The sequence below is a fragment of the Phyllobates terribilis genome, unplaced genomic scaffold, assembly GCF_046119375.1.
Source record: "Phyllobates terribilis strain yellow unplaced genomic scaffold, ASM4611937v1 Scaffold_2578__1_contigs__length_122412, whole genome shotgun sequence".
In the NCBI taxonomy this organism is placed as follows: Eukaryota; Metazoa; Chordata; class Amphibia; order Anura; family Dendrobatidae; genus Phyllobates; species Phyllobates terribilis.
In genome coordinates this window covers 22,178-49,353 of record NW_027365335.1, presented here as the reverse complement: position 1 = coordinate 49,353, position 27,176 = coordinate 22,178, and the positions used below count along the sequence as shown (strand labels likewise).

Here is a 27,176-nt window from a genome sequence, read left to right as displayed (position 1 = left end):
CTTGTTTATCAGCAGGGGCATAAACATTAAAAACCCGTACCCGCTGACCTAAAAAATCCACTAATAAAAACAAACATCTCCCAGGTATGATTACTTTAAACTCTAAAACCTTTAGACTGGAATTACACAGTAAAATGCCCACCCCTTCATTCCTGTTTTCTGAGCATGGGGACCAAAAAGATTGCCCCTTATTCCACTCACTCTCATGCGGGGCAGATTTAATTACACATTCCTGCAGACAGACAATATCTGCATTCACACTCTCAATGTACTCCAGTATCCCTGCTCTCCTACAAGCAGAACCAATCCCTCGTACATTCAGAGAAGCAACACACAACGCCATCATAACAACAGGAAAAAATCTCCACCATACCCGATCCATCATGAACCAGGAGAAAACCCACTCCTGCCACCCACTTTTCTACGTATATCAGGCGACTCAGAACTCGAGTCCCTGTTAGAATAACCTGGTCTTAGGGAGACTGGATCTTCCTGCCCCCCAGACCAACACCCCTCCACCTTACTTCTTTTAATCACGGAGGCATAACTCTCCTCCTTGCCATCATCTTCCTCCTCATTTTCACTCCAATCACTGTTAACCCTATCACGCTGCTGAGGGGTTATAGTTCCATCCGAATCAGAATCCTCCTCCTCCAAAACCTCCATTTCCTCACCCCCATCTCTTCCCAAAACAGGATTCACTGACTCCGCCATATTAGACAAATCCATCCCATCACCCGGGCCATGCACATCAGCTACTTTGTTTATTACTTCCAGCCCCTCCCTCAAACCAACTTTCTTCTGGCTCCGCCCCTTTTCCTCCATCTTGGGCACCGCATGGTCTCTTCCCCTACCACCATCTTGTTTTTGGCTTTCCCCCTCTGAGTCTGAGCCTTCGCCCTCCTCCCCACTTTCCTGCCGAGTCTTCTTCTGCCTCTCTTCAGCGTCCACCTGTGACCTAGGAATCTGAGCCCACAATCTACATTTCCTTGCAAGGTGATCTGCATGTCCACACAAATCACACACCTTATTCATTGGGCAACCACTTGCAACATGCCCAGATTTCCCACAACCTCTACAAACATCACCTTGCACTGGACAATCTTTCTGAACATGTCCAAACTCATGACACTTCCTACAATATTCCATCTGTCCATTATAAAAACAAAATCCCCTTTCTCCTCCGATAGAAAACTGTGCAGGAATGCTCTTGGCACCCCCAATAGCTCTATCATCCGGTCTCAGTTTTACAACATATCTCCTCTTGCCATTTAGATAATTGTATTTGTTCTTCATTCTTCCCAAAAATTTAACCTCACTACAATACCGAGCTAAAAAATTGGAAACAGTCTCATCCGGAACTTTAGGGTTATACATGTGCACAACCACATACTTATATGTCTGCTGGAACAGAGGTTCCAGTGCAATAAACTCTAGGCATTTCAATTCCTTTTCTTCCTTCATTCGTACCAACTCCATGTAGACTCTCTGGCAAATACTCAAAGAAACAAAAGTGATATCATAAATTCCTTGTTTCTGAAAATCCTGCAGTGCCAATACATCCGTTACCTTCAAGCCATTAATGTTCTTCAAGACATCAACGCAAACTTGGTCCAAACCGATTTCTCCTTCATGACCTGCAGCCACCTTCAGACGGACCGAGTCCTCTAATCCACGTGTTTTCTCCACCATTTTTACAGCAGATAAACACAATCGCCGCTCAATCGCACACTAGGGCCCCACAAGGGGGAACCCCAGTCACAACTGCCCTCCAAACAACACCAGCAGCAGAAAACCACCACTGATCTTGCCAAAAGGCCGAGAAGCGATAACCAGAATTGGTTTCAAACTACGGAGCCACCCAAGGATCCTAAAAAGTCCATTTGTGGAGATGAGCTCCTGGACTCCCGTTAAGAAGACATGTTGTCAACCTCTAGATCCCTTACATGCCTGCACTTTTCGGCTTGCTGCTGCTGCAATCCACGCGTTTTAGATCTGCATAACTCCACCTCTTTAAACACAGCACCTTCACCCCCTGCTGTTCCCACCCGCCTCAACACCGTTGGAAGGGAGGAGAACCAATTAAGGCGGGGGGTGGGGTGGAACGAGCAGCTGTCTACCCTTAGCAGGAGGGCTCCTGATTACATACCTCTCCTGCTGCTGCTGCTGCTGGCTGTCCAGCAGCAGACTGAAGGTGGCTGCTGCTGTGCACAGGTATATAAAGGCTCAGAGCCTATTATGACACGCGCAGCCAGCGTTCCATTGCCACATTCCATCTACTGCAGGCAGGATACCTGGCTGGCTGAATGTCGCTGAGAAGCTCACAGAGACCGCCATAAGCAACAGTTTAACAGAATGCCACAGACTAATCAACCAAACTTTTTGGGTTGGGTTCTCTTTTATAGTCTGCAGGCATTAAATGAAAGAAGTCAGTGTTCCAGCAGAAGGAGACAACGTTTCAGAAAAGGCATTGTAGCAAACCAAAAAAGAAATTTTAAGCGCAGCAGAGTAACCAGCGCACATACCTGTTAGCTCAGGTGAGTTTAAAAGGCTGCTGTTGATAACAAGGGCATTTGCTAAATAGATGGTGTGTGTGCAACAATATACTGAAAGGTCAATTATATTGTGCAGCTTATCTCACCACCTGTAGTTATTTAGGTGAAAGCTCCAAAATGCTTGCCTAATATGTCTGTTTATCCAAAAGGAAGCAAAAAGGGAGAGCTAGAAAGATAGCATTGCATCACATTACATGGCAATGCAATGCACAGTTGCTGAAGTTGAACCAAAATGAGCTTGTAATCTGGCTTCTGCAACTTTGAACATGAAAAATCCAATGAGGAGAAGAAAAGCAGAGCCAAAGAGTCCATCCCAAAATCCGACAAACAAGCAAAATGAACAAAAAACATTGAATTCAATTCTTTCTGATTTTAGAAACTGCATTAAAGAAGGGGTGCACCGGTCCTGGAGATACTGCAATACCAGGTCAATGCGTGGAGTGGACAGAGTAAGCTCTTTTTCCATCTCCCTGTTCTAAAAATCCATTTAATATATGGTCCCCAGATAGGGGACGTATCAGATATTAAACTGATAAGAACAGATACTACACTTGATCTTAGCCAAAAGGCCGAGAAGCGATAACCAGAATTGGTTTCAAACTACGGAGCCACCCAAGGATCCTAAAAAGTCCATTTGTGGAGATGAGCTCCTGGACTCCCGTTAAGAAGACATGTTGTCAACCTCTAGATCCCTTACATGCCTGCACTTTTCGGCTTGCTGCTGCTGCAATCCACGCGTTTTAGATCTGCATAACTCCACCTCTTTAAACACAGCACCTTCACCCCCTGCTGTTCCCACCCGCCTCAACACCGTTGGAAGGGAGGAGAACCAATTAAGGCGGGGGGGTGGGGTGGAACGAGCAGCTGTCTACCCTTAGAAGGAGGGCTCCTGATTACATACCTCTCCTGCTGCTGCTGCTGCTGGCTGTCCAGCAGCAGACTGAAGGTGGCTGCTGCTGTGCACAGGTATATAAAGGCTCAGAGCCTATTATGACACGCGCAGCCAGCGTTCCATTGCCACATTCCATCTACTGCAGGCAGGATACCTGGCTGGCTGAATGTCGCTGAGAAGCTCACAGAGACCGCCATAAGCAACAGTTTAACAGAATGCCACAGACTAATCAACCAAACTTTTTGGGTTGGGTTCTCTTTTATAGTCTGCAGGCATTAAATGAAAGAAGTCAGTGTTCCAGCAGAAGGAGACAACGTTTCAGAAAAGGCATTGTAGCAAACCAAAAAAGAAATTTTAAGCGCAGCAGAGTAACCAGCGCACATACCTGTTAGCTCAGGTGAGTTTAAAAGGCTGCTGTTGATAACAAGGGCATTTGCTAAATAGATGGTGTGTGTGCAACAATATACTGAAAGGTCAATTATATTGTGCAGCTTATCTCACCACCTGTAGTTATTTAGGTGAAAGCTCCAAAATGCTTGCCTAATATGTCTGTTTATCCAAAAGGAAGTAAAAAGGGAGAGCTAGAAAGATAGCATTGCATCACATTACATGGCAATGCAATGCACAGTTGCTGAAGTTGAACCAAAATGAGCTTGTAATCTGGCTTCTGCAACTTTGAACATGAAAAATCCAATGAGGAGAAGAAAAGCAGAGCCAAAGAGTCCATCCCAAAATCCGACAAACAAGCAAAATGAACAAAAAACATTGAATTCAATTCTTTCTGATTTTAGAAACTGCATTAAAGAAGGGGTGCACCGGTCCTGGAGATACTGCAATACCAGGTCAATGCGTGGAGTGGACAGAGCAAGCTCTTTTTCCATCTCCCTGTTCTAAAAATCCATTTAATATATGGTCCCCAGATAGGGGACGTATCAGATATTAAACTGATAAGAACAGATACTACACTTGATCTTAGCCAAAAGGCCGAGAAGCGATAACCAGAATTGGTTTCAAACTACGGAGCCACCCAAGGATCCTAAAAAGTCCATTTGTGGAGATGAGCTCCTGGACTCCCGTTAAGAAGACATGTTGTCAACCTCTAGATCCCTTACATGCCTGCACTTTTCGGCTTGCTGCTGCTGCAATCCACGCGTTTTAGATCTGCATAACTCCACCTCTTTAAACACAGCACCTTCACCCCCTGCTGTTCCCACCCGCCTCAACACCGTTGGAAGGGAGGAGAACCAATTAAGGCGGGGGGTGGGGTGGAACGAGCAGCTGTCTACCCTTAGCAGGAGGGCTCCTGATTACATACCTCTCCTGCTGCTGCTGCTGCTGGCTGTCCAGCAGCAGACTGAAGGTGGCTGCTGCTGTGCACAGGTATATAAAGGCTCAGAGCCTATTATGACACGCGCAGCCAGCGTTCCATTGCCACATTCCATCTACTGCAGGCAGGATACCTGGCTGGCTGAATGTCGCTGAGAAGCTCACAGAGACCGCCATAAGCAACAGTTTAACAGAATGCCACAGACTAATCAACCAAACTTTTTGGGTTGGGTTCTCTTTTATAGTCTGCAGGCATTAAATGAAAGAAGTCAGTGTTCCAGCAGAAGGAGACAACGTTTCAGAAAAGGCATTGTAGCAAACCAAAAAAGAAATTTTAAGCGCAGCAGAGTAACCAGCGCACATACCTGTTAGCTCAGGTGAGTTTAAAAGGCTGCTGTTGATAACAAGGGCATTTGCTAAATAGATGGTGTGTGTGCAACAATATACTGAAAGGTCAATTATATTGTGCAGCTTATCTCACCACCTGTAGTTATTTAGGTGAAAGCTCCAAAATGCTTGCCTAATATGTCTGTTTATCCAAAAGGAAGTAAAAAGGGAGAGCTAAAGAGATAGCATTGCATCACATTACATGGCAATGCAATGCACAGTTGCTGAAGTTGAACCAAAATAAGCTTGTAATCTGGCTTCTGCAACTTTGAACATGAAAAATCCAATGAGGAGAAGAAAAGCAGAGCCAAAGAGTCCATCCCAAAATCCGACAAACAAGCAAAATGAACAAAAAACATTGAATTCAATTCTTTCTGATTTTAGAAACTGCATTAAAGAAGGGGTGCACCGGTCCTGGAGATACTGCAATACCAGGTCAATGCGTGGAGTGGACAGAGCAAGCTCTTTTTCCATCTCCCTGTTCTAAAAATCCATTTAATATATGGTCCCCAGATAGGGGACGTATCAGATATTAAACTGATAAGAACAGATACTACACTTGATCTTAGCCAAAAGGCCGAGAAGCGATAACCAGAATTGGTTTCAAACTACGGAGCCACCCAAGGATCCTAAAAAGTCCATTTGTGGAGATGAGCTCCTGGACTCCCGTTAAGAAGACATGTTGTCAACCTCTAGATCCCTTACATGCCTGCACTTTTCGGCTTGCTGCTGCTGCAATCCACGCGTTTTAGATCTGCATAACTCCACCTCTTTAAACACAGCACCTTCACCCCCTGCTGTTCCCACCCGCCTCAACACCGTTGGAAGGGAGGAGAACCAATTAAGGCGGGGGGTGGGGTGGAACGAGCAGCTGTCTACCCTTAGCAGGAGGGCTCCTGACTACATACCTCTCCTGCTGCTGCTGCTGCTGGCTGTCCAGCAGCAGACTGAAGGTGGCTGCTGCTGTGCACAGGTATATAAAGGCTCAGAGCCTATTATGACACGCGCAGCCAGCGTTCCATTGCCACATTCCATCTACTGCAGGCAGGATACCTGGCTGGCTGAATGTCGCTGAGAAGCTCACAGAGACCGCCATAAGCAACAGTTTAACAGAATGCCACAGACTAATCAACCAAACTTTTTGGGTTGGGTTCTCTTTTATAGTCTGCAGGCATTAAATGAAAGAAGTCAGTGTTCCAGCAGAAGGAGACAACGTTTCAGAAAAGGCATTGTAGCAAACCAAAAAAGAAATTTTAAGCGCAGCAGAGTAACCAGCGCACATACCTGTTAGCTCAGGTGAGTTTAAAAGGCTGCTGTTGATAACAAGGGCATTTGCTAAATAGATGGTGTGTGTGCAACAATATACTGAAAGGTCAATTATATTGTGCAGCTTATCTCACCACCTGTAGTTATTTAGGTGAAAGCTCCAAAATGCTTGCCTAATATGTCTGTTTATCCAAAAGGAAGTAAAAAGGGAGAGCTAGAAAGATAGCATTGCATCACATTACATGGCAATGCAATGCACAGTTGCTGAAGTTGAACCAAAATGAGCTTGTAATCTGGCTTCTGCAACTTTGAACATGAAAAATCCAATGAGGAGAAGAAAAGCAGAGCCAAAGAGTCCATCCCAAAATCCGACAAACAAGCAAAATGAACAAAAAACATTGAATTCAATTCTTTCTGATTTTAGAAACTGCATTAAAGAAGGGGTGCACCGGTCCTGGAGATACTGCAATACCAGGTCAATGCGTGGAGTGGACAGAGCAAGCTCTTTTTCCATCTCCCTGTTCTAAAAATCCATTTAATATATGGTCCCCAGATAGGGGACGTATCAGATATTAAACTGATAAGAACAGATACTACACTTGATCTTAGCCAAAAGGCCGAGAAGCGATAACCAGAATTGGTTTCAAACTACGGAGCCACCCAAGGATCCTAAAAAGTCCATTTGTGGAGATGAGCTCCTGGACTCCCGTTAAGAAGACATGTTGTCAACCTCTAGATCCCTTACATGCCTGCACTTTTCGGCTTGCTGCTGCTGCAATCCACGCGTTTTAGATCTGCATAACTCCACCTCTTTAAACACAGCACCTTCACCCCCTGCTGTTCCCACCCGCCTCAACACCGTTGGAAGGGAGGAGAACCAATTAAGGCGGGGGGTGGGGTGGAACGAGCAGCTGTCTACCCTTAGCATGAGGGCTCCTGATTACATACCTCTCCTGCTGCTGCTGCTGCTGGCTGTCCAGCAGCAGACTGAAGGTGGCTGCTGCTGTGCACAGGTATATTAAGGCTCAGAGCCTATTATGACACGCGCAGCCAGCGTTCCATTGCCACATTCCATCTACTGCAGGCAGGATACCTGGCTGGCTGAATGTCGCTGAGAAGCTCACAGAGACCGCCATAAGCAACAGTTTAACAGAATGCCACAGACTAATCAACCAAACTTTTTGGGTTGGGTTCTCTTTTATAGTCTGCAGGCATTAAATGAAAGAAGTCAGTGTTCCAGCAGAAGGAGACAACGTTTCAGAAAAGGCATTGTAGCAAACCAAAAAAGAAATTTTAAGCGCAGCAGAGTAACCAGCGCACATACCTGTTAGCTCAGGTGAGTTTAAAAGGCTGCTGTTGATAACAAGGGCATTTGCTAAATAGATGGTGTGTGTGCAACAATATACTGAAAGGTCAATTATATTGTGCAGCTTATCTCACCACCTGTAGTTATTTAGGTGAAAGCTCCAAAATGCTTGCCTAATATGTCTGTTTATCCAAAAGGAAGTAAAAAGGGAGAGCTAGAAAGATAGCATTGCATCACATTACATGGCAATGCAATGCACAGTTGCTGAAGTTGAACCAAAATGAGCTTGTAATCTGGCTTCTGCAACTTTGAACATGAAAAATCCAATGAGGAGAAGAAAAGCAGAGCCAAAGAGTCCATCCCAAAATCCGACAAACAAGCAAAATGAACAAAAAACATTGAATTCAATTCTTTCTGATTTTAGAAACTGCATTAAAGAAGGGGTGCACCGGTCCTGGAGATACTGCAATACCAGGTCAATGCGTGGAGTGGACAGAGCAAGCTCTTTTTCCATCTCCCTGTTCTAAAAATCCATTTAATATATGGTCCCCAGATAGGGGACGTATCAGATATTAAACTGATAAGAACAGATACTACACTTGATCTTAGCCAAAAGGCCGAGAAGCGATAACCAGAATTGGTTTCAAACTACGGAGCCACCCAAGGATCCTAAAAAGTCCATTTGTGGAGATGAGCTCCTGGACTCCCGTTAAGAAGACATGTTGTCAACCTCTAGATCCCTTACATGCCTGCACTTTTCGGCTTGCTGCTGCTGCAATCCACGCGTTTTAGATCTGCATAACTCCACCTCTTTAAACACAGCACCTTCACCCCCTGCTGTTCCCACCCGCCTCAACACCGTTGGAAGGGAGGAGAACCAATTAAGGCGGGGGGTGGGGTGGAACGAGCAGCTGTCTACCCTTAGCAGGAGGGCTCCTGATTACATACCTCTCCTGCTGCTGCTGCTGCTGGCTGTCCAGCAGCAGACTGAAGGTGGCTGCTGCTGTGCACAGGTATATTAAGGCTCAGAGCCTATTATGACACGCGCAGCCAGCGTTCCATTGCCACATTCCATCTACTGCAGGCAGGATACCTGGCTGGCTGAATGTCGCTGAGAAGCTCACAGAGACCGCCATAAGCAACAGTTTAACAGAAGCCACAGACTAATCAACCAAACTTTTTGGGTTGGGTTCTCTTTTATAGTCTGCAGGCATTAAATGAAAGAAGTCAGTGTTCCAGCAGAAGGAGACAACGTTTCAGAAAAGGCATTGTAGCAAACCAAAAAAGAAATTTTAAGCGCAGCAGAGTAACCAGCGCACATACCTGTTAGCTCAGGTGAGTTTAAAAGGCTGCTGTTGATAACAAGGGCATTTGCTAAATAGATGGTGTGTGTGCAACAATATACTGAAAGGTCAATTATATTGTGCAGCTTATCTCACCACCTGTAGTTATTTAGGTGAAAGCTCCAAAATGCTTGCCTAATATGTCTGTTTATCCAAAAGGAAGTAAAAAGGGAGAGCTAGAAAGATAGCATTGCATCACATTACATGGCAATGCAATGCACAGTTGCTGAAGTTGAACCAAAATGAGCTTGTAATCTGGCTTCTGCAACTTTGAACATGAAAAATCCAATGAGGAGAAGAAAAGCAGAGCCAAAGAGTCCATCCCAAAATCCGACAAACAAGCAAAATGAACAAAAAACATTGAATTCAATTCTTTCTGATTTTAGAAACTGCATTAAAGAAGGGGTGCACCGGTCCTGGAGATACTGCAATACCAGGTCAATGCGTGGAGTGGACAGAGCAAGCTCTTTTTCCATCTCCCTGTTCTAAAAATCCATTTAATATATGGTCCCCAGATAGGGGACGTATCAGATATTAAACTGATAAGAACAGATACTACACTTGATCTTAGCCAAAAGGCCGAGAAGCGATAACCAGAATTGGTTTCAAACTACGGAGCCACCCAAGGATCCTAAAAAGTCCATTTGTGGAGATGAGCTCCTGGACTCCCGTTAAGAAGACATGTTGTCAACCTCTAGATCCCTTACATGCCTGCACTTTTCGGCTTGCTGCTGCTGCAATCCACGCGTTTTAGATCTGCATAACTCCACCTCTTTAAACACAGCACCTTCACCCCCTGCTGTTCCCACCCGCCTCAACACCGTTGGAAGGGAGGAGAACCAATTAAGGCGGGGGGTGGGGTGGAACGAGCAGCTGTCTACCCTTAGCAGGAGGGCTCCTGATTACATACCTCTCCTGCTGCTGCTGCTGCTGGCTGTCCAGCAGCAGACTGAAGGTGGCTGCTGCTGTGCACAGGTATATAAAGGCTCAGAGCCTATTATGACACGCGCAGCCAGCGTTCCATTGCCACATTCCATCTACTGCAGGCAGGATACCTGGCTGGCTGAATGTCGCTGAGAAGCTCACAGAGACCGCCATAAGCAACAGTTTAACAGAATGCCACAGACTAATCAACCAAACTTTTTGGGTTGGGTTCTCTTTTATAGTCTGCAGGCATTAAATGAAAGAAGTCAGTGTTCCAGCAGAAGGAGACAACGTTTCAGAAAAGGCATTGTAGCAAACCAAAAAAGAAATTTTAAGCGCAGCAGAGTAACCAGCGCACATACCTGTTAGCTCAGGTGAGTTTAAAAGGCTGCTGTTGATAACAAGGGCATTTGCTAAATAGATGGTGTGTGTGCAACAATATACTGAAAGGTCAATTATATTGTGCAGCTTATCTCACCACCTGTAGTTATTTAGGTGAAAGCTCCAAAATGCTTGCCTAATATGTCTGTTTATCCAAAAGGAAGTAAAAAGGGAGAGCTAGAAAGATAGCATTGCATCACATTACATGGCAATGCAATGCACAGTTGCTGAAGTTGAACCAAAATGAGCTTGTAATCTGGCTTCTGCAACTTTGAACATGAAAAATCCAATGAGGAGAAGAAAAGCAGAGCCAAAGAGTCCATCCCAAAATCCGACAAACAAGCAAAATGAACAAAAAACATTGAATTCAATTCTTTCTGATTTTAGAAACTGCATTAAAGAAGGGGTGCACCGGTCCTGGAGATACTGCAATACCAGGTCAATGCGTGGAGTGGACAGAGCAAGCTCTTTTTCCATCTCCCTGTTCTAAAAATCCATTTAATATATGGTCCCCAGATAGGGGACGTATCAGATATTAAACTGATAAGAACAGATACTACACTTGATCTTAGCCAAAAGGCCGAGAAGCGATAACCAGAATTGGTTTCAAACTACGGAGCCACCCAAGGATCCTAAAAAGTCCATTTGTGGAGATGAGCTCCTGGACTCCCGTTAAGAAGACATGTTGTCAACCTCTAGATCCCTTACATGCCTGCACTTTTCGGCTTGCTGCTGCTGCAATCCACGCGTTTTAGATCTGCGTAACTCCACCTCTTTAAACACAGCACCTTCACCCCCTGCTGTTCCCACCCGCCTCAACACCGTTGGAAGGGAGGAGAACCAATTAAGGCGGGGGGTGGGGTGGAACGAGCAGCTGTCTACCCTTAGCAGGAGGGCTCCTGATTACATACCTCTCCTGCTGCTGCTGCTGCTGGCTGTCCAGCAGCAGACTGAAGGTGGCTGCTGCTGTGCACAGGTATATAAAGGCTCAGAGCCTATTATGACACGCGCAGCCAGCGTTCCATTGCCACATTCCATCTACTGCAGGCAGGATACCTGGCTGGCTGAATGTCGCTGAGAAGCTCACAGAGACCGCCATAAGCAACAGTTTAACAGAATGCCACAGACTAATCAACCAAACTTTTTGGGTTGGGTTCTCTTTTATAGTCTGCAGGCATTAAATGAAAGAAGTCAGTGTTCCAGCAGAAGGAGACAACGTTTCAGAAAAGGCATTGTAGCAAACCAAAAAAGAAATTTTAAGCGCAGCAGAGTAACCAGCGCACATACCTGTTAGCTCAGGTGAGTTTAAAAGGCTGCTGTTGATAACAAGGGCATTTGCTAAATAGATGGTGTGTGTGCAACAATATACTGAAAGGTCAATTATATTGTGCAGCTTATCTCACCACCTGTAGTTATTTAGGTGAAAGCTCCAAAATGCTTGCCTAATATGTCTGTTTATCCAAAAGGAAGTAAAAAGGGAGAGCTAGAAAGATAGCATTGCATCACATTACATGGCAATGCAATGCACAGTTGCTGAAGTTGAACCAAAATGAGCTTGTAATCTGGCTTCTGCAACTTTGAACATGAAAAATCCAATGAGGAGAAGAAAAGCAGAGCCAAAGAGTCCATCCCAAAATCCGACAAACAAGCAAAATGAACAAAAAACATTGAATTCAATTCTTTCTGATTTTAGAAACTGCATTAAAGAAGGGGTGCACCGGTCCTGGAGATACTGCAATACCAGGTCAATGCGTGGAGTGGACAGAGCAAGCTCTTTTTCCATCTCCCTGTTCTAAAAATCCATTTAATATATGGTCCCCAGATAGGGGACGTATCAGATATTAAACTGATAAGAACAGATACTACACTTGATCTTAGCCAAAAGGCCGAGAAGCGATAACCAGAATTGGTTTCAAACTACGGAGCCACCCAAGGATCCTAAAAAGTCCATTTGTGGAGATGAGCTCCTGGACTCCCGTTAAGAAGACATGTTGTCAACCTCTAGATCCCTTACATGCCTGCACTTTTCGGCTTGCTGCTGCTGCAATCCACGCGTTTTAGATCTGCATAACTCCACCTCTTTAAACACAGCACCTTCACCCCCTGCTGTTCCCACCCGCCTCAACACCGTTGGAAGGGAGGAGAACCAATTAAGGCGGGGGGTGGGGTGGAACGAGCAGCTGTCTACCCTTAGCAGGAGGGCTCCTGATTACATACCTCTCCTGCTGCTGCTGCTGCTGGCTGTCCAGCAGCAGACTGAAGGTGGCTGCTGCTGTGCACAGGTATATAAAGGCTCAGAGCCTATTATGACACGCGCAGCCAGCGTTCCATTGCCACATTCCATCTACTGCAGGCAGGATACCTGGCTGGCTGAATGTCGCTGAGAAGCTCACAGAGACCGCCATAAGCAACAGTTTAACAGAATGCCACAGACTAATCAACCAAACTTTTTGGGTTGGGTTCTCTTTTATAGTCTGCAGGCATTAAATGAAAGAAGTCAGTGTTCCAGCAGAAGGAGACAACGTTTCAGAAAAGGCATTGTAGCAAACCAAAAAAGAAATTTTAAGCGCAGCAGAGTAACCAGCGCACATACCTGTTAGCTCAGGTGAGTTTAAAAGGCTGCTGTTGATAACAAGGGCATTTGCTAAATAGATGGTGTGTGTGCAACAATATACTGAAAGGTCAATTATATTGTGCAGCTTATCTCACCACCTGTAGTTATTTAGGTGAAAGCTCCAAAATGCTTGCCTAATATGTCTGTTTATCCAAAAGGAAGTAAAAAGGGAGAGCTAGAAAGATAGCATTGCATCACATTACATGGCAATGCAATGCACAGTTGCTGAAGTTGAACCAAAATGAGCTTGTAATCTGGCTTCTGCAACTTTGAACATGAAAAATCCAATGAGGAGAAGAAAAGCAGAGCCAAAGAGTCCATCCCAAAATCCGACAAACAAGCAAAATGAACAAAAAACATTGAATTCAATTCTTTCTGATTTTAGAAACTGCATTAAAGAAGGGGTGCACCGGTCCTGGAGATACTGCAATACCAGGTCAATGCGTGGAGTGGACAGAGCAAGCTCTTTTTCCATCTCCCTGTTCTAAAAATCCATTTAATATATGGTCCCCAGATAGGGGACGTATCAGATATTAAACTGATAAGAACAGATACTACACTTGATCTTAGCCAAAAGGCCGAGAAGCGATAACCAGAATTGGTTTCAAACTACGGAGCCACCCAAGGATCCTAAAAAGTCCATTTGTGGAGATGAGCTCCTGGACTCCCGTTAAGAAGACATGTTGTCAACCTCTAGATCCCTTACATGCCTGCACTTTTCGGCTTGCTGCTGCTGCAATCCACGCGTTTTAGATCTGCGTAACTCCACCTCTTTAAACACAGCACCTTCACCCCCTGCTGTTCCCACCCGCCTCAACACCGTTGGAAGGGAGGAGAACCAATTAAGGCGGGGGGTGGGGTGGAACGAGCAGCTGTCTACCCTTAGCAGGAGGGCTCCTGATTACATACCTCTCCTGCTGCTGCTGCTGCTGGCTGTCCAGCAGCAGACTGAAGGTGGCTGCTGCTGTGCACAGGTATATAAAGGCTCAGAGCCTATTATGACACGCGCAGCCAGCGTTCCATTGCCACATTCCATCTACTGCAGGCAGGATACCTGGCTGGCTGAATGTCGCTGAGAAGCTCACAGAGACCGCCATAAGCAACAGTTTAACAGAATGCCACAGACTAATCAACCAAACTTTTTGGGTTGGGTTCTCTTTTATAGTCTGCAGGCATTAAATGAAAGAAGTCAGTGTTCCAGCAGAAGGAGACAACGTTTCAGAAAAGGCATTGTAGCAAACCAAAAAAGAAATTTTAAGCGCAGCAGAGTAACCAGCGCACATACCTGTTAGCTCAGGTGAGTTTAAAAGGCTGCTGTTGATAACAAGGGCATTTGCTAAATAGATGGTGTGTGTGCAACAATATACTGAAAGGTCAATTATATTGTGCAGCTTATCTCACCACCTGTAGTTATTTAGGTGAAAGCTCCAAAATGCTTGCCTAATATGTCTGTTTATCCAAAAGGAAGTAAAAAGGGAGAGCTAGAAAGATAGCATTGCATCACATTACATGGCAATGCAATGCACAGTTGCTGAAGTTGAACCAAAATGAGCTTGTAATCTGGCTTCTGCAACTTTGAACATGAAAAATCCAATGAGGAGAAGAAAAGCAGAGCCAAAGAGTCCATCCCAAAATCCGACAAACAAGCAAAATGAACAAAAAACATTGAATTCAATTCTTTCTGATTTTAGAAACTGCATTAAAGAAGGGGTGCACCGGTCCTGGAGATACTGCAATACCAGGTCAATGCGTGGAGTGGACAGAGCAAGCTCTTTTTCCATCTCCCTGTTCTAAAAATCCATTTAATATATGGTCCCCAGATAGGGGACGTATCAGATATTAAACTGATAAGAACAGATACTACACTTGATCTTAGCCAAAAGGCCGAGAAGCGATAACCAGAATTGGTTTCAAACTACGGAGCCACCCAAGGATCCTAAAAAGTCCATTTGTGGAGATGAGCTCCTGGACTCCCGTTAAGAAGACATGTTGTCAACCTCTAGATCCCTTACATGCCTGCACTTTTCGGCTTGCTGCTGCTGCAATCCACGCGTTTTAGATCTGCATAACTCCACCTCTTTAAACACAGCACCTTCACCCCCTGCTGTTCCCACCCGCCTCAACACCGTTGGAAGGGAGGAGAACCAATTAAGGCGGGGGGTGGGGTGGAACGAGCAGCTGTCTACCCTTAGCAGGAGGGCTCCTGATTACATACCTCTCCTGCTGCTGCTGCTGCTGGCTGTCCAGCAGCAGACTGAAGGTGGCTGCTGCTGTGCACAGGTATATAAAGGCTCAGAGCCTATTATGACACGCGCAGCCAGCGTTCCATTGCCACATTCCATCTACTGCAGGCAGGATACCTGGCTGGCTGAATGTCGCTGAGAAGCTCACAGAGACCGCCATAAGCAACAGTTTAACAGAATGCCACAGACTAATCAACCAAACTTTTTGGGTTGGGTTCTCTTTTATAGTCTGCAGGCATTAAATGAAAGAAGTCAGTGTTCCAGCAGAAGGAGACAACGTTTCAGAAAAGGCATTGTAGCAAACCAAAAAAGAAATTTTAAGCGCAGCAGAGTAACCAGCGCACATACCTATTAGCTCAGGTGAGTTTAAAAGGCTGCTGTTGATAACAAGGGCATTTGCTAAATAGATGGTGTGTGTGCAACAATATACTGAAAGGTCAATTATATTGTGCAGCTTATCTCACCACCTGTAGTTATTTAGGTGAAAGCTCCAAAATGCTTGCCTAATATGTCTGTTTATCCAAAAGGAAGTAAAAAGGGAGAGCTAGAAAGATAGCATTGCATCACATTACATGGCAATGCAATGCACAGTTGCTGAAGTTGAACCAAAATGAGCTTGTAATCTGGCTTCTGCAACTTTGAACATGAAAAATCCAATGAGGAGAAGAAAAGCAGAGCCAAAGAGTCCATCCCAAAATCCGACAAACAAGCAAAATGAACAAAAAACATTGAATTCAATTCTTTCTGATTTTAGAAACTGCATTAAAGAAGGGGTGCACCGGTCCTGGAGATACTGCAATACCAGGTCAATGCGTGGAGTGGACAGAGCAAGCTCTTTTTCCATCTCCCTGTTCTAAAAATCCATTTAATATATGGTCCCCAGATAGGGGACGTATCAGATATTAAACTGATAAGAACAGATACTACACTTGATCTTAGCCAAAAGGCCGAGAAGCGATAACCAGAATTGGTTTCAAACTACGGAGCCACCCAAGGATCCTAAAAAGTCCATTTGTGGAGATGAGCTCCTGGACTCCCGTTAAGAAGACATGTTGTCAACCTCTAGATCCCTTACATGCCTGCACTTTTCGGCTTGCTGCTGCTGCAATCCACGCGTTTTAGATCTGCATAACTCCACCTCTTTAAACACAGCACCTTCACCCCCTGCTGTTCCCACCCGCCTCAACACCGTTGGAAGGGAGGAGAACCAATTAAGGCGGGGGGTGGGGTGGAACGAGCAGCTGTCTACCCTTAGCAGGAGGGCTCCTGATTACATACCTCTCCTGCTGCTGCTGCTGCTGGCTGTCCAGCAGCAGACTGAAGGTGGCTGCTGCTGTGCACAGGTATATAAAGGCTCAGAGCCTATTATGACACGCGCAGCCAGCGTTCCATTGCCACATTCCATCTACTGCAGGCAGGATACCTGGCTGGCTGAATGTCGCTGAGAAGCTCACAGAGACCGCCATAAGCAACAGTTTAACAGAATGCCACAGACTAATCAACCAAACTTTTTGGGTTGGGTTCTCTTTTATAGTCTGCAGGCATTAAATGAAAGAAGTCAGTGTTCCAGCAGAAGGAGACAACGTTTCAGAAAAGGCATTGTAGCAAACCAAAAAAGAAATTTTAAGCGCAGCAGAGTAACCAGCGCACATACCTGTTAGCTCAGGTGAGTTTAAAAGGCTGCTGTTGATAACAAGGGCATTTGCTAAATAGATGGTGTGTGTGCAACAATATACTGAAAGGTCAATTATATTGTGCAGCTTATCTCACCACCTGTAGTTATTTAGGTGAAAGCTCCAAAATGCTTGCCTAATATGTCTGTTTATCCAAAAGGAAGTAAAAAGGGAGAGCTAGAAAGATAGCATTGCATCACATTACATGGCAATGCAATGCACAGTTGCTGAAGTTGAACCAAAATGAGCTTGTAATCTGGCTTCTGCAACTTTGAACATGAAAAATCCAATGAGGAGAAGAAAAGCAGAGCCAAAGAGTCCATCCCAAAATCCGACAAACAAGCAAAATGAACAAAAAACATTGAATTCAATTCTTTCTGATTTTAGAAACTGCATTAAAGAAGGGGTGCACCGGTCCTGGAGATACTGCAATACCAGGTCAATGCGTGGAGTGGACAGAGCAAGCTCTTTTTCCATCTCCCTGTTCTAAAAATCCATTTAATATATGGTCCCCAGATAGGGGACGTATCAGATATTAAACTGATAAGAACAGATACTACACTTGATCTTAGCCAAAAGGCCGAGAAGCGATAACCAGAATTGGTTTCAAACTACGGAGCCACCCAAGGATCCTAAAAAGTCCATTTGTGGAGATGAGCTCCTGGACTCCCGTTAAGAAGACATGTTGTCAACCTCTAGATCCCTTACATGCCTGCACTTTTCGGCTTGCTGCTGCTGCAATCCACGCGTTTTAGATCTGCATAACTCCACCTCTTTAAACACAGCACCTTCACCCCCTGCTGTTCCCACCCGCCTCTACACCGTTGGAAGGGAGGAGAACCAATTAAGGCGGGGGGTGGGGTGGAACGAGCAGCTGTCTACCCTTAGCAGGAGGGCTCCTGATTACATACCTCTCCTGCTGCTGCTGCTGCTGGCTGTCCAGCAGCAGACTGAAGGTGGCTGCTGCTGTGCACAGGTATATAAAGGCTCAGAGCCTATTATGACACGCGCAGCCAGCGTTCCATTGCCACATTCCATCTACTGCAGGCAGGATACCTGGCTGGCTGAATGTCGCTGAGAAGCTCACAGAGACCGCCATAAGCAACAGTTTAACAGAATGCCACAGACTAATCAACCAAACTTTTTGGGTTGGGTTCTCTTTTATAGTCTGCAGGCATTAAATGAAAGAAGTCAGTGTTCCAGCAGAAGGAGACAACGTTTCAGAAAAGGCATTGTAGCAAACCAAAAAAGAAATTTTAAGCGCAGCAGAGTAACCAGCGCACATACCTGTTAGCTCAGGTGAGTTTAAAAGGCTGCTGTTGATAACAAGGGCATTTGCTAAATAGATGGTGTGTGTGCAACAATATACTGAAAGGTCAATTATATTGTGCAGCTTATCTCACCACCTGTAGTTATTTAGGTGAAAGCTCCAAAATGCTTGCCTAATATGTCTGTTTATCCAAAAGGAAGTAAAAAGGGAGAGCTAGAAAGATAGCATTGCATCACATTACATGGCAATGCAATGCACAGTTGCTGAAGTTGAACCAAAATGAGCTTGTAATCTGGCTTCTGCAACTTTGAACATGAAAAATCCAATGAGGAGAAGAAAAGCAGAGCCAAAGAGTCCATCCCAAAATCCGACAAACAAGCAAAATGAACAAAAAACATTGAATTCAATTCTTTCTGATTTTAGAAACTGCATTAAAGAAGGGGTGCACCGGTCCTGGAGATACTGCAATACCAGGTCAATGCGTGGAGTGGACAGAGCAAGCTCTTTTTCCATCTCCCTGTTCTAAAAATCCATTTAATATATGGTCCCCAGATAGGGGACGTATCAGATATTAAACTGATAAGAACAGATTTTGCGTTTATATTTAAAATATCGTAGTCTTTATCTTTTCTTCAGAGCTTTAAAATAACATCTTCCATAGGTGATAGTTCCATATACTCAGGGCTCTTTTCTTTCCAAGCTTCTTCATATCCATTAGGTAGTACATATAAATTTCACTTAATGCCAGTCTTATACAATCCTTGACTTCTATATAGTCTCTTTTAAACAACAATATGTTTCTGGTCTTCCATAGAGCACTTTTAACACAACTCAAAGTGCACCATAAAACTCTCTCTTTTTCTTTCGTCATGTTTGGTAAAATCCCATATAAAACCATTTCATGGCTTAAAAAATTAAGACCAGATAAAAATTTTAAAAGCTCACCACAGTCTTTCCACACTTGCTGTGCAAAATCACAATTCCAAATAAGGTGCATAGTAGTCTCATCATTATTGCACTGATGCCTCGGGCAGGTTTGTATAGTGCTAAGTCTTCTTTTATACTGGAAATCACGAGTCGGTAAACATTCCTGCACAATCATCCAAGCTAAGTCTTTATGTTGATTCATCAGGTAAGGTGCATTTGTTAAATTCCATATTTTAGTGACTCTGCTATATGAATAATGGCTTATGGGCGTCAAAGTTTCTTTCTTTTTTAATTGCTGCAGCAGCTTCCTTGCATTCTTCAATGTCTCCATCTCAAAAGAATCTAGGCCATATAATCTGATAACTTTCTCCAGGATGGCATATTGTTGTGGATGGGATAACAACACTGGGCTTGTTAAAGAAATGGATATCCACTTTCGCCTCCTAAAAATGTGGCCAGCTGCATATCTTAAAAAATGTGCCCAAGGGCTTGAAGCAAACATATATTTAAAACAGAGGCTAAAAAACTTGGAGTATAAAAACAGTTTGACGTTGGGAACATCCTTACCACCAAGGTGGTGCATCTTGTACATTGTTTCTCTCTTCACCTTTTCGAACTTAGAGTTCCACACAAATTCAAACAGCATTCTCTGTAATCTTCTCGCTGTAAGGTCACTTGGGGGATAAACATAACTGAGATATAACATGACAGGAAGCAGAAGGGCCTTAATAATTAAAACTTTACCTTCGATTGTTAATTTTCTTAATTTCCAAAAGTCAATCTTCTTCTGTATTTTGTCCCTTACTCCATCCCAGCTCTTCATTCCATCATTCTGTCGATCAAAAATCACGCCCAGAATTTTAATCTTCTCTGACTGCATCGGGAGATCAGGGATGGACACATCCGCCCAATTGCCACGGACAAAACAATCACATTTCTCAATGTTTAACTTAAAACCTGAGGCTTCACAAAAAAAATTGGTCGTTCTTATAGCTCTCCTGAGAGCGGCAGGTGATGAACAAAAAATAGTAATATCATCCATGTAGCCCATTACCTTCACATCTCTTCCATGTCCTCCAGGGATAGGGACACCTTTAATCACTTTATCCTCTCGTAGCATAGATAAAAGAGGCTCTATTGCACATATAAATAGCACTGGGGACAAAGGGCAGCCTTGCTTCACACCTGAATGCAAAAACACTTCATTAGACAAAAATCCATTGATTAAAATTTTACTAAAAGAGTTCTTATATAAAAGTGCCACTTGCTTGATAAAAATTTCAGGGAAGCCCATTTTTTTTAAAACCAACCATAAAAAACAATGAGAGACACGATCAAAAGCCTTTTGAAAATCCAACGATAAAATTGCTAAGTCTTGCTTCCTGGATTGCTGGTACCATATGACATCGCGGATGGTATTGAGATGCTCCGCAACTCCTCTTCCTGGCACCCCACATACCTGGTCTTCATAAATAACTTTGGATAAAACTTTTTTAAAACGGTTCACTAAAATTTTGGACATCAACTTGTAATCAACATTCAACAGTGTGATTGGTCTCCAGTTTGCCAGATGGGATTTGGCTCCTTTTTTAAAAATCAGGGAGACCAGACCACTTCTCCAAGATATAGGCAGGATATCACACTTAAAAGCTTCTTTGATTACTAAAAACAAGTCGGGTTTTAAAAAATTCCAAAATTCACGATAAAATTCAACAGGCAAACCGTCAGAACCAGGGGTTTTCCCATAGGAAAAACTTTTGATAGCAGCATCTACTTCCGACAAGGTGACTTCAGTGCATAACAATTCTTGGTCTTCGCGGCTCAGACTATTTTTTAATGAATTAAGGGCATCTTCAGTAAAAGACTGGTCTATAGTTTTCTCATTAAAAAGCTGCTGATAAAACTGGTGAGCTTGGTTGAGCATACCTTCAGTTGTAGTTTCACCCTCTAATTCTGTTATCATTTCCTTAGCAGCAACTACTTTTTTAAAAAAAAATCTTGAGCACTTTTCATTTTTCTCCATCACTTCAATTTTTGAGTTATAAATTATTTCCTTACCCTTCGACTCTATACTCTTTTTAATTTCTTTTTTTGTTGCTTCAATTAAATCGTCCATTTCAAGTCCCACATCTCTTAGTTGATAACAGGTCTGCAATTTAGTAATAAGCCTTTTATGCCAAGCGGACTTTTCTCTTGCATTGGCTATGCTGACCTTGATAAAAAAACTTTTTATCTTCATCTTGCTGTATTCCCACCATTCTAGCAGAGTTAAAAATTTTTGTTGTTTTGTTCTTAAATAATTAAAAAACGCTTTAAAATCTGTTCTTACCTTAGGATCTTGTAACAATGTTGTATTTAGCCTCCAAACTCCTCTTGCCTTGACAAGCCCAGGTAATTCTAACTCTGATAGCAACATCTTATGATCTGAAAAAATGTTTGGGATTAAGACAACAGATTTGACATTCACATATTGGGACATGAAAATAAAATCAATACGAGATTTAGAAGAAGAGTTCTCCCAAGTATAACCGGGATCATTACTACGGATCTCTTTCCAGGAGTCTCTAAGAAAAAAATCAGTTAACAAATCCTTTAGTTGTTTCTCTGTTTTGTCTTTTTTAGGAACGGTGGAACTCCCGCTTCTCCCTTCACCAGGCAAGACACAATTGAAATCCCCACAGAACATCAGAGGCGATGAACCAGGTAGGTAATATTGCACATCTTCAAACAACTGATGTCTCTCTTCCTTCACCGGAGAAGCATAAATGTTCAAAAGTCTAAAGTCCACACCTTTAAAACTAATATTTAAGAAAAGAGCACGTCCAGAAGAAATGTCCACAAAAGAGTTGATTTTAAAGTCATGCGACCTAAACAGCACTCCAATGCCAGAGGAACGATTTTCATTATCTCCGGACCAGATAGAGGGCCCATGAGGCCAATCTTTTCTTAAATCTGCATAATTCATATCAAAGTCAATGTTACATTCTTGCAAACAAAAGACATCACAGTCCACTGTTGACAGGTAGGAAAACAAAGCAGCCCTTCTTGTAGAGCCCCTTATACTCCTCACATTGAGCGAGGCTACTTTAATTGATGAGGTCATGATAGGATAGTTCAGGTCACACTACTGTCAGAATCAGACATAAAGCCCACCGATGTTAACGGGCTCTGCACTTCTGAGTCCGAAAAAGAAATGTTTATAGGGTCTGAAGGCCTTGGCTCCTCAGGAGGGGCAGCGGGAGCCATTGGCTTGTATTGCAGAAGACTTGGTTTTAATGGACACTTCTTGGAAGTCTCCCTGGCCACATTCTCATCAGACCTATCATCTGTTTTCCTTTTCCTACGAGTTTCCAGCTCCATTGCTTCTTCCTCCGAGCTAAATGTCCCGATTTCAGCAGAGGGACTCCCCTCCACCACCATATCACCCGGATCAGAATCAGCAGCCCAGTCCTTAGATGAAGCTTCCCTCCTCTCAGGACGGACAGGTTTCTCAGCTGGAGGTTTCTGCATAGACGTGGGCTTATGCGCAGCAGGAATAGGAGAACTGGCAGGTTTTCCCTGCGCAGCAGGCACTGAAGTGCTTGTGGACCCGCCTACAGGGGGTTGTGTTCGCACAGTAGATACAGGAGCACCGGTGGGACCCCCCTTAGCAGCAGGAGCAGGAGGGTTGGTTGGCTTCCTCTGTGCAGCAGGTGCAGACGTACCACCTGATGTACTAGCAGGCTTGGTCTGTGGAGCAGGTACTGGAGAGCTAGAAGACTGCCCCCGCGCTGTAGACGCACCCGCAGGAGCAGGAACAGCAGAGGGTTGCCTCTGCCCCCCGGGAGCAGATGGAGGCACACGGGCAGGTTGCTTTGCCAGCGTTTCAGCATAGGTTTCCGCCTTTTTCTTCAAAGGACACTCCCGGAAGGAGTGACCTGGGACCCGGCAGATGTTGCACACCATCTCATTGGTACAGTCCATTGTGGCATGTCCATGCTTGTAGCACTTCTTACAGATTGCCACCTCCTCCTTGCAGTTCTCATAAGTGTGACCGAAACACATGCATTTCCGGCAGAAGAGGGGCATGTCCGGGTAGAAGAGGCGCCCCCGCTCCCTACCGATCAGGAAACTTGACGGAGGATGACGCTGACCACCAATGCCATTTGGATCTTCACAAAATTTAACAAAAAATTTATGCTTTCCCGTCCAGAGGTTTTCCTCATTCATGACCTTGTGGGAATACCGCAGTTCTGGGAAATAGTTTTGAAGAAAGCAAATAATATTAACTAAGGGAACATGAGGGTTGCTCATCTGAACCACGAGCGGCTTCTCTCCACCGGAGTAAAGGATGACAAAGGTGAGTCCTTTAAGATCCTCATCTGAAAGGTGCAGGTGAATCTGGCGGAAGAGGTTCTGGCACGCATACTCCGACTCCAGAGTCAAAGTGAAGGAACCGGGGCGATCTTGAAGGGCCAGGATGTCTTCCCTCTTTACTCCTAGGATCTCCAGCAGCACTCTCCTCACGAAAAACTTCAAGGTCAACTTCTCCTTGGATGCATCGTCCACTTCGATCTTGAAAGAGTTCTTGATGCGAAGGTCACCAGCTCTGGCATAGCGCACTGCGGCCGCTACTGCTGATGCCATCTTCAAAAGGTAGATAGGGTCGATCGCCTTCTTGGTTTCTTTGCGTATCTGCCCCCTAAAGCAGCATGAGGCTTAAGACGGCTTTTACACCGCCGATGCCTCAAGGCCAAGGGCACGATTGGCTTAGAATCCGTCTGGCAAGATGTGGTATCTTAGCCAAAAGGCCGAGAAGCGATAACCAGAATTGGTTTCAAACTACGGAGCCACCCAAGGATCCTAAAAAGTCCATTTGTGGAGATGAGCTCCTGGACTCCCGTTAAGAAGACATGTTGTCAACCTCTAGATCCCTTACATGCCTGCACTTTTCGGCTTGCTGCTGCTGCAATCCACGCGTTTTAGATCTGCATAACTCCACCTCTTTAAACACAGCACCTTCACCCCCTGCTGTTCCCACCCGCCTCAACACCGTTGGAAGGGAGGAGAACCAATTAAGGCGGGGGGTGGGGTGGAACGAGCAGCTGTCTACCCTTAGCAGGAGGGCTCCTGATTACATACCTCTCCTGCTGCTGCTGCTGCTGGCTGTCCAGCAGCAGACTGAAGGTGGCTGCTGCTGTGCACAGGTATATAAAGGCTCAGAGCCTATTATGACACGCGCAGCCAGCGTTCCATTGCCACATTCCATCTACTGCAGGCAGGATACCTGGCTGGCTGAATGTCGCTGAGAAGCTCACAGAGACCGCCATAAGCAACAGTTTAACAGAATGCCACAGACTAATCAACCAAACTTTTTGGGTTGGGTTCTCTTTTATAGTCTGCAGGCATTAAATGAAAGAAGTCAGTGTTCCAGCAGAAGGAGACAACGTTTCAGAAAAGGCATTGTAGCAAACCAAAAAAGAAATTTTAAGCGCAGCAGAGTAACCAGCGCACATACCTGTTAGCTCAGGTGAGTTTAAAAGGCTGCTGTTGATAACAAGGGCATTTGCTAAATAGATGGTGTGTGTGCAACAATATACTGAAAGGTCAATTATATTGTGCAGCTTATCTCACCACCTGTAGTTATTTAGGTGAAAGCTCCAAAATGCTTGCCTAATATGTCTGTTTATCCAAAAGGAAGTAAAAAGGGAGAGCTAGAAAGATAGCATTGCATCACATTACATGGCAATGCAATGCACAGTTGCTGAAGTTGAACCAAAATGAGCTTGTAATCTGGCTTCTGCAACTTTGAACATGAAAAATCCAATGAGGAGAAGAAAAGCAGAGCCAAAGAGTCCATCCCAAAATCCGACAAACAAGCAAAATGAACAAAAAACATTGAATTCAATTCTTTCTGATTTTAGAAACTGCATTAAAGAAGGGGTGCACCGGTCCTGGAGATACTGCAATACCAGGTCAATGCGTGGAGTGGACAGAGCAAGCTCTTTTTCCATCTCCCTGTTCTAAAAATCCATTTAATATATGGTCCCCAGATAGGGGACGTATCAGATATTAAACTGATAAGAACAGATACTACACTTGATCTTAGCCAAAAGGCCGAGAAGCGATAACCAGAATTGGTTTCAAACTACGGAGCCACCCAAGGATCCTAAAAAGTCCATTTGTGGAGATGAGCTCCTGGACTCCCGTTAAGAAGACATGTTGTCAACCTCTAGATCCCTTACATGCCTGCACTTTTCGGCTTGCTGCTGCTGCAATCCACGCGTTTTAGATCTGCATAACTCCACCTCTTTAAACACAGCACCTTCACCCCCTGCTGTTCCCACCCGCCTCAACACCGTTGGAAGGGAGGAGAACCAATTAAGGCGGGGGGTGGGGTGGAACGAGCAGCTGTCTACCCTTAGCAGGAGGGCTCCTGATTACATACCTCTCCTGCTGCTGCTGCTGCTGGCTGTCCAGCAGCAGACTGAAGGTGGCTGCTGCTGTGCACAGGTATATAAAGGCTCAGAGCCTATTATGACACGCGCAGCCAGCGTTCCATTGCCACATTCCATCTACTGCAGGCAGGATACCTGGCTGGCTGAATGTCGCTGAGAAGCTCACAGAGACCGCCATAAGCAACAGTTTAACAGAATGCCACAGACTAATCAACCAAACTTTTTGGGTTGGGTTCTCTTTTATAGTCTGCAGGCATTAAATGAAAGAAGTCAGTGTTCCAGCAGAAGGAGACAACGTTTCAGAAAAGGCATTGTAGCAAACCAAAAAAGAAATTTTAAGCGCAGCAGAGTAACCAGCGCACATACCTGTTAGCTCAGGTGAGTTTAAAAGGCTGCTGTTGATAACAAGGGCATTTGCTAAATAGATGGTGTGTGTGCAACAATATACTGAAAGGTCAATTATATTGTGCAGCTTATCTCACCACCTGTAGTTATTTAGGTGAAAGCTCCAAAATGCTTGCCTAATATGTCTGTTTATCCAAAAGGAAGTAAAAAGGGAGAGCTAGAAAGATAGCATTGCATCACATTACATGGCAATGCAATGCACAGTTGCTGAAGTTGAACCAAAATGAGCTTGTAATCTGGCTTCTGCAACTTTGAACATGAAAAATCCAATGAGGAGAAGAAAAGCAGAGCCAAAGAGTCCATCCCAAAATCCGACAAACAAGCAAAATGAACAAAAAACATTGAATTCAATTCTTTCTGATTTTAGAAACTGCATTAAAGAAGGGGTGTACCGGTCCTGGAGAAACTGCAATACCAGGTCAATGCGTGGAGTGGACAGAGCAAGCTCTTTTTCCATCTCCCTGTTCTAAAAATCCATTTAATATATGGTCCCCAGATAGGGGACGTATCAGATATTAAACTGATAAGAACAGATACTACACTTGATCTTAGCCAAAAGGCCGAGAAGCGATAACCAGAATTGGTTTCAAACTACGGAGCCACCCAAGGATCCTGAAAAGTCCATTTGTGGAGATGAGCTCCTGGACTCCCGTTAAGAAGACATGTTGTCAACCTCTAGATCCCTTACATGCCTGCACTTTTCGGCTTGCTGCTGCTGCAATCCACGCGTTTTAGATCTGCATAACTCCACCTCTTTAAACACAGCACCTTCACCCCCTGCTGTTCCCACCCGCCTCAACACCGTTGGAAGGGAGGAGAACCAATTAAGGCGGGGGGTGGGGTGGAACGAGCAGCTGTCTACCCTTAGCAGGAGGGCTCCTGATTACATACCTCTCCTGCTGCTGCTGCTGCTGGCTGTCCAGCAGCAGACTGAAGGTGGCTGCTGCTGTGCACAAGTATATAAAGGCTCAGAGCCTATTATGACACGCGCAGCCAGCGTTCCATTGCCACATTCCATCTACTGCAGGCAGGATACCTGGCTGGCTGAATGTCGCTGAGAAGCTCACAGAGACCGCCATAAGCAACAGTTTAACAGAATGCCACAGACTAATCAACCAAACTTTTTGGGTTGGGTTCTCTTTTATAGTCTGCAGGCATTAAATGAAAGAAGTCAGTGTTCCAGCAGAAGGAGACAACGTTTCAGAAAAGGCATTGTAGCAAACCAAA

General features: G+C 44.6%; 14 non-coding genes and 1 pseudogene across 14 annotated transcripts; all 15 read right to left on the bottom strand.

The window, feature by feature from the left end:
* Window positions 1–2,945: 2,945 nt before the first annotated feature.
* LOC141246556 (U2 spliceosomal RNA) lies at window positions 2,946–3,136 on the bottom strand. The gene has a single exon (XR_012310131.1). It is a non-coding gene; the product is annotated as a U2 spliceosomal RNA (small nuclear RNA).
* A 1,116-nt stretch (window positions 3,137–4,252) lies between these two features.
* Window positions 4,253–4,443, bottom strand: LOC141246591 (U2 spliceosomal RNA). The gene has a single exon (XR_012310162.1). It is a non-coding gene; the product is annotated as a U2 spliceosomal RNA (small nuclear RNA).
* A 1,115-nt stretch (window positions 4,444–5,558) lies between these two features.
* On the bottom strand, window positions 5,559–5,749 carry LOC141246590 (U2 spliceosomal RNA). The gene has a single exon (XR_012310161.1). It is a non-coding gene; the product is annotated as a U2 spliceosomal RNA (small nuclear RNA).
* A 1,115-nt stretch (window positions 5,750–6,864) lies between these two features.
* On the bottom strand, window positions 6,865–7,055 carry LOC141246589 (U2 spliceosomal RNA). Its single transcript, XR_012310160.1, has one exon. It is a non-coding gene; the product is annotated as a U2 spliceosomal RNA (small nuclear RNA).
* Window positions 7,056–8,170: 1,115 nt separating this feature from the next.
* LOC141246587 (U2 spliceosomal RNA) lies at window positions 8,171–8,361 on the bottom strand. Its single transcript, XR_012310158.1, has one exon. It is a non-coding gene; the product is annotated as a U2 spliceosomal RNA (small nuclear RNA).
* A 1,114-nt stretch (window positions 8,362–9,475) lies between these two features.
* On the bottom strand, window positions 9,476–9,666 carry LOC141246586 (U2 spliceosomal RNA). The gene has a single exon (XR_012310157.1). It is a non-coding gene; the product is annotated as a U2 spliceosomal RNA (small nuclear RNA).
* Window positions 9,667–10,781: 1,115 nt separating this feature from the next.
* LOC141246585 (U2 spliceosomal RNA) lies at window positions 10,782–10,972 on the bottom strand. The gene has a single exon (XR_012310156.1). It is a non-coding gene; the product is annotated as a U2 spliceosomal RNA (small nuclear RNA).
* Window positions 10,973–12,087: 1,115 nt separating this feature from the next.
* On the bottom strand, window positions 12,088–12,278 carry LOC141246584 (U2 spliceosomal RNA). The gene has a single exon (XR_012310155.1). It is a non-coding gene; the product is annotated as a U2 spliceosomal RNA (small nuclear RNA).
* A 1,115-nt stretch (window positions 12,279–13,393) lies between these two features.
* On the bottom strand, window positions 13,394–13,584 carry LOC141246583 (U2 spliceosomal RNA). Its single transcript, XR_012310154.1, has one exon. It is a non-coding gene; the product is annotated as a U2 spliceosomal RNA (small nuclear RNA).
* A 1,115-nt stretch (window positions 13,585–14,699) lies between these two features.
* LOC141246582 (U2 spliceosomal RNA) lies at window positions 14,700–14,890 on the bottom strand. Its single transcript, XR_012310153.1, has one exon. It is a non-coding gene; the product is annotated as a U2 spliceosomal RNA (small nuclear RNA).
* A 1,115-nt stretch (window positions 14,891–16,005) lies between these two features.
* Window positions 16,006–16,196, bottom strand: LOC141246581 (U2 spliceosomal RNA). The gene has a single exon (XR_012310152.1). It is a non-coding gene; the product is annotated as a U2 spliceosomal RNA (small nuclear RNA).
* Window positions 16,197–17,311: 1,115 nt separating this feature from the next.
* LOC141246580 (U2 spliceosomal RNA) lies at window positions 17,312–17,502 on the bottom strand. The gene has a single exon (XR_012310151.1). It is a non-coding gene; the product is annotated as a U2 spliceosomal RNA (small nuclear RNA).
* Window positions 17,503–18,617: 1,115 nt separating this feature from the next.
* On the bottom strand, window positions 18,618–18,793 carry LOC141246562 (U2 spliceosomal RNA; annotated as a pseudogene).
* Window positions 18,794–25,024: 6,231 nt separating this feature from the next.
* On the bottom strand, window positions 25,025–25,215 carry LOC141246579 (U2 spliceosomal RNA). The gene has a single exon (XR_012310150.1). It is a non-coding gene; the product is annotated as a U2 spliceosomal RNA (small nuclear RNA).
* Window positions 25,216–26,330: 1,115 nt separating this feature from the next.
* Window positions 26,331–26,521, bottom strand: LOC141246553 (U2 spliceosomal RNA). Its single transcript, XR_012310128.1, has one exon. It is a non-coding gene; the product is annotated as a U2 spliceosomal RNA (small nuclear RNA).
* Between the last annotated feature and the right edge of the window lie 655 nt (window positions 26,522–27,176).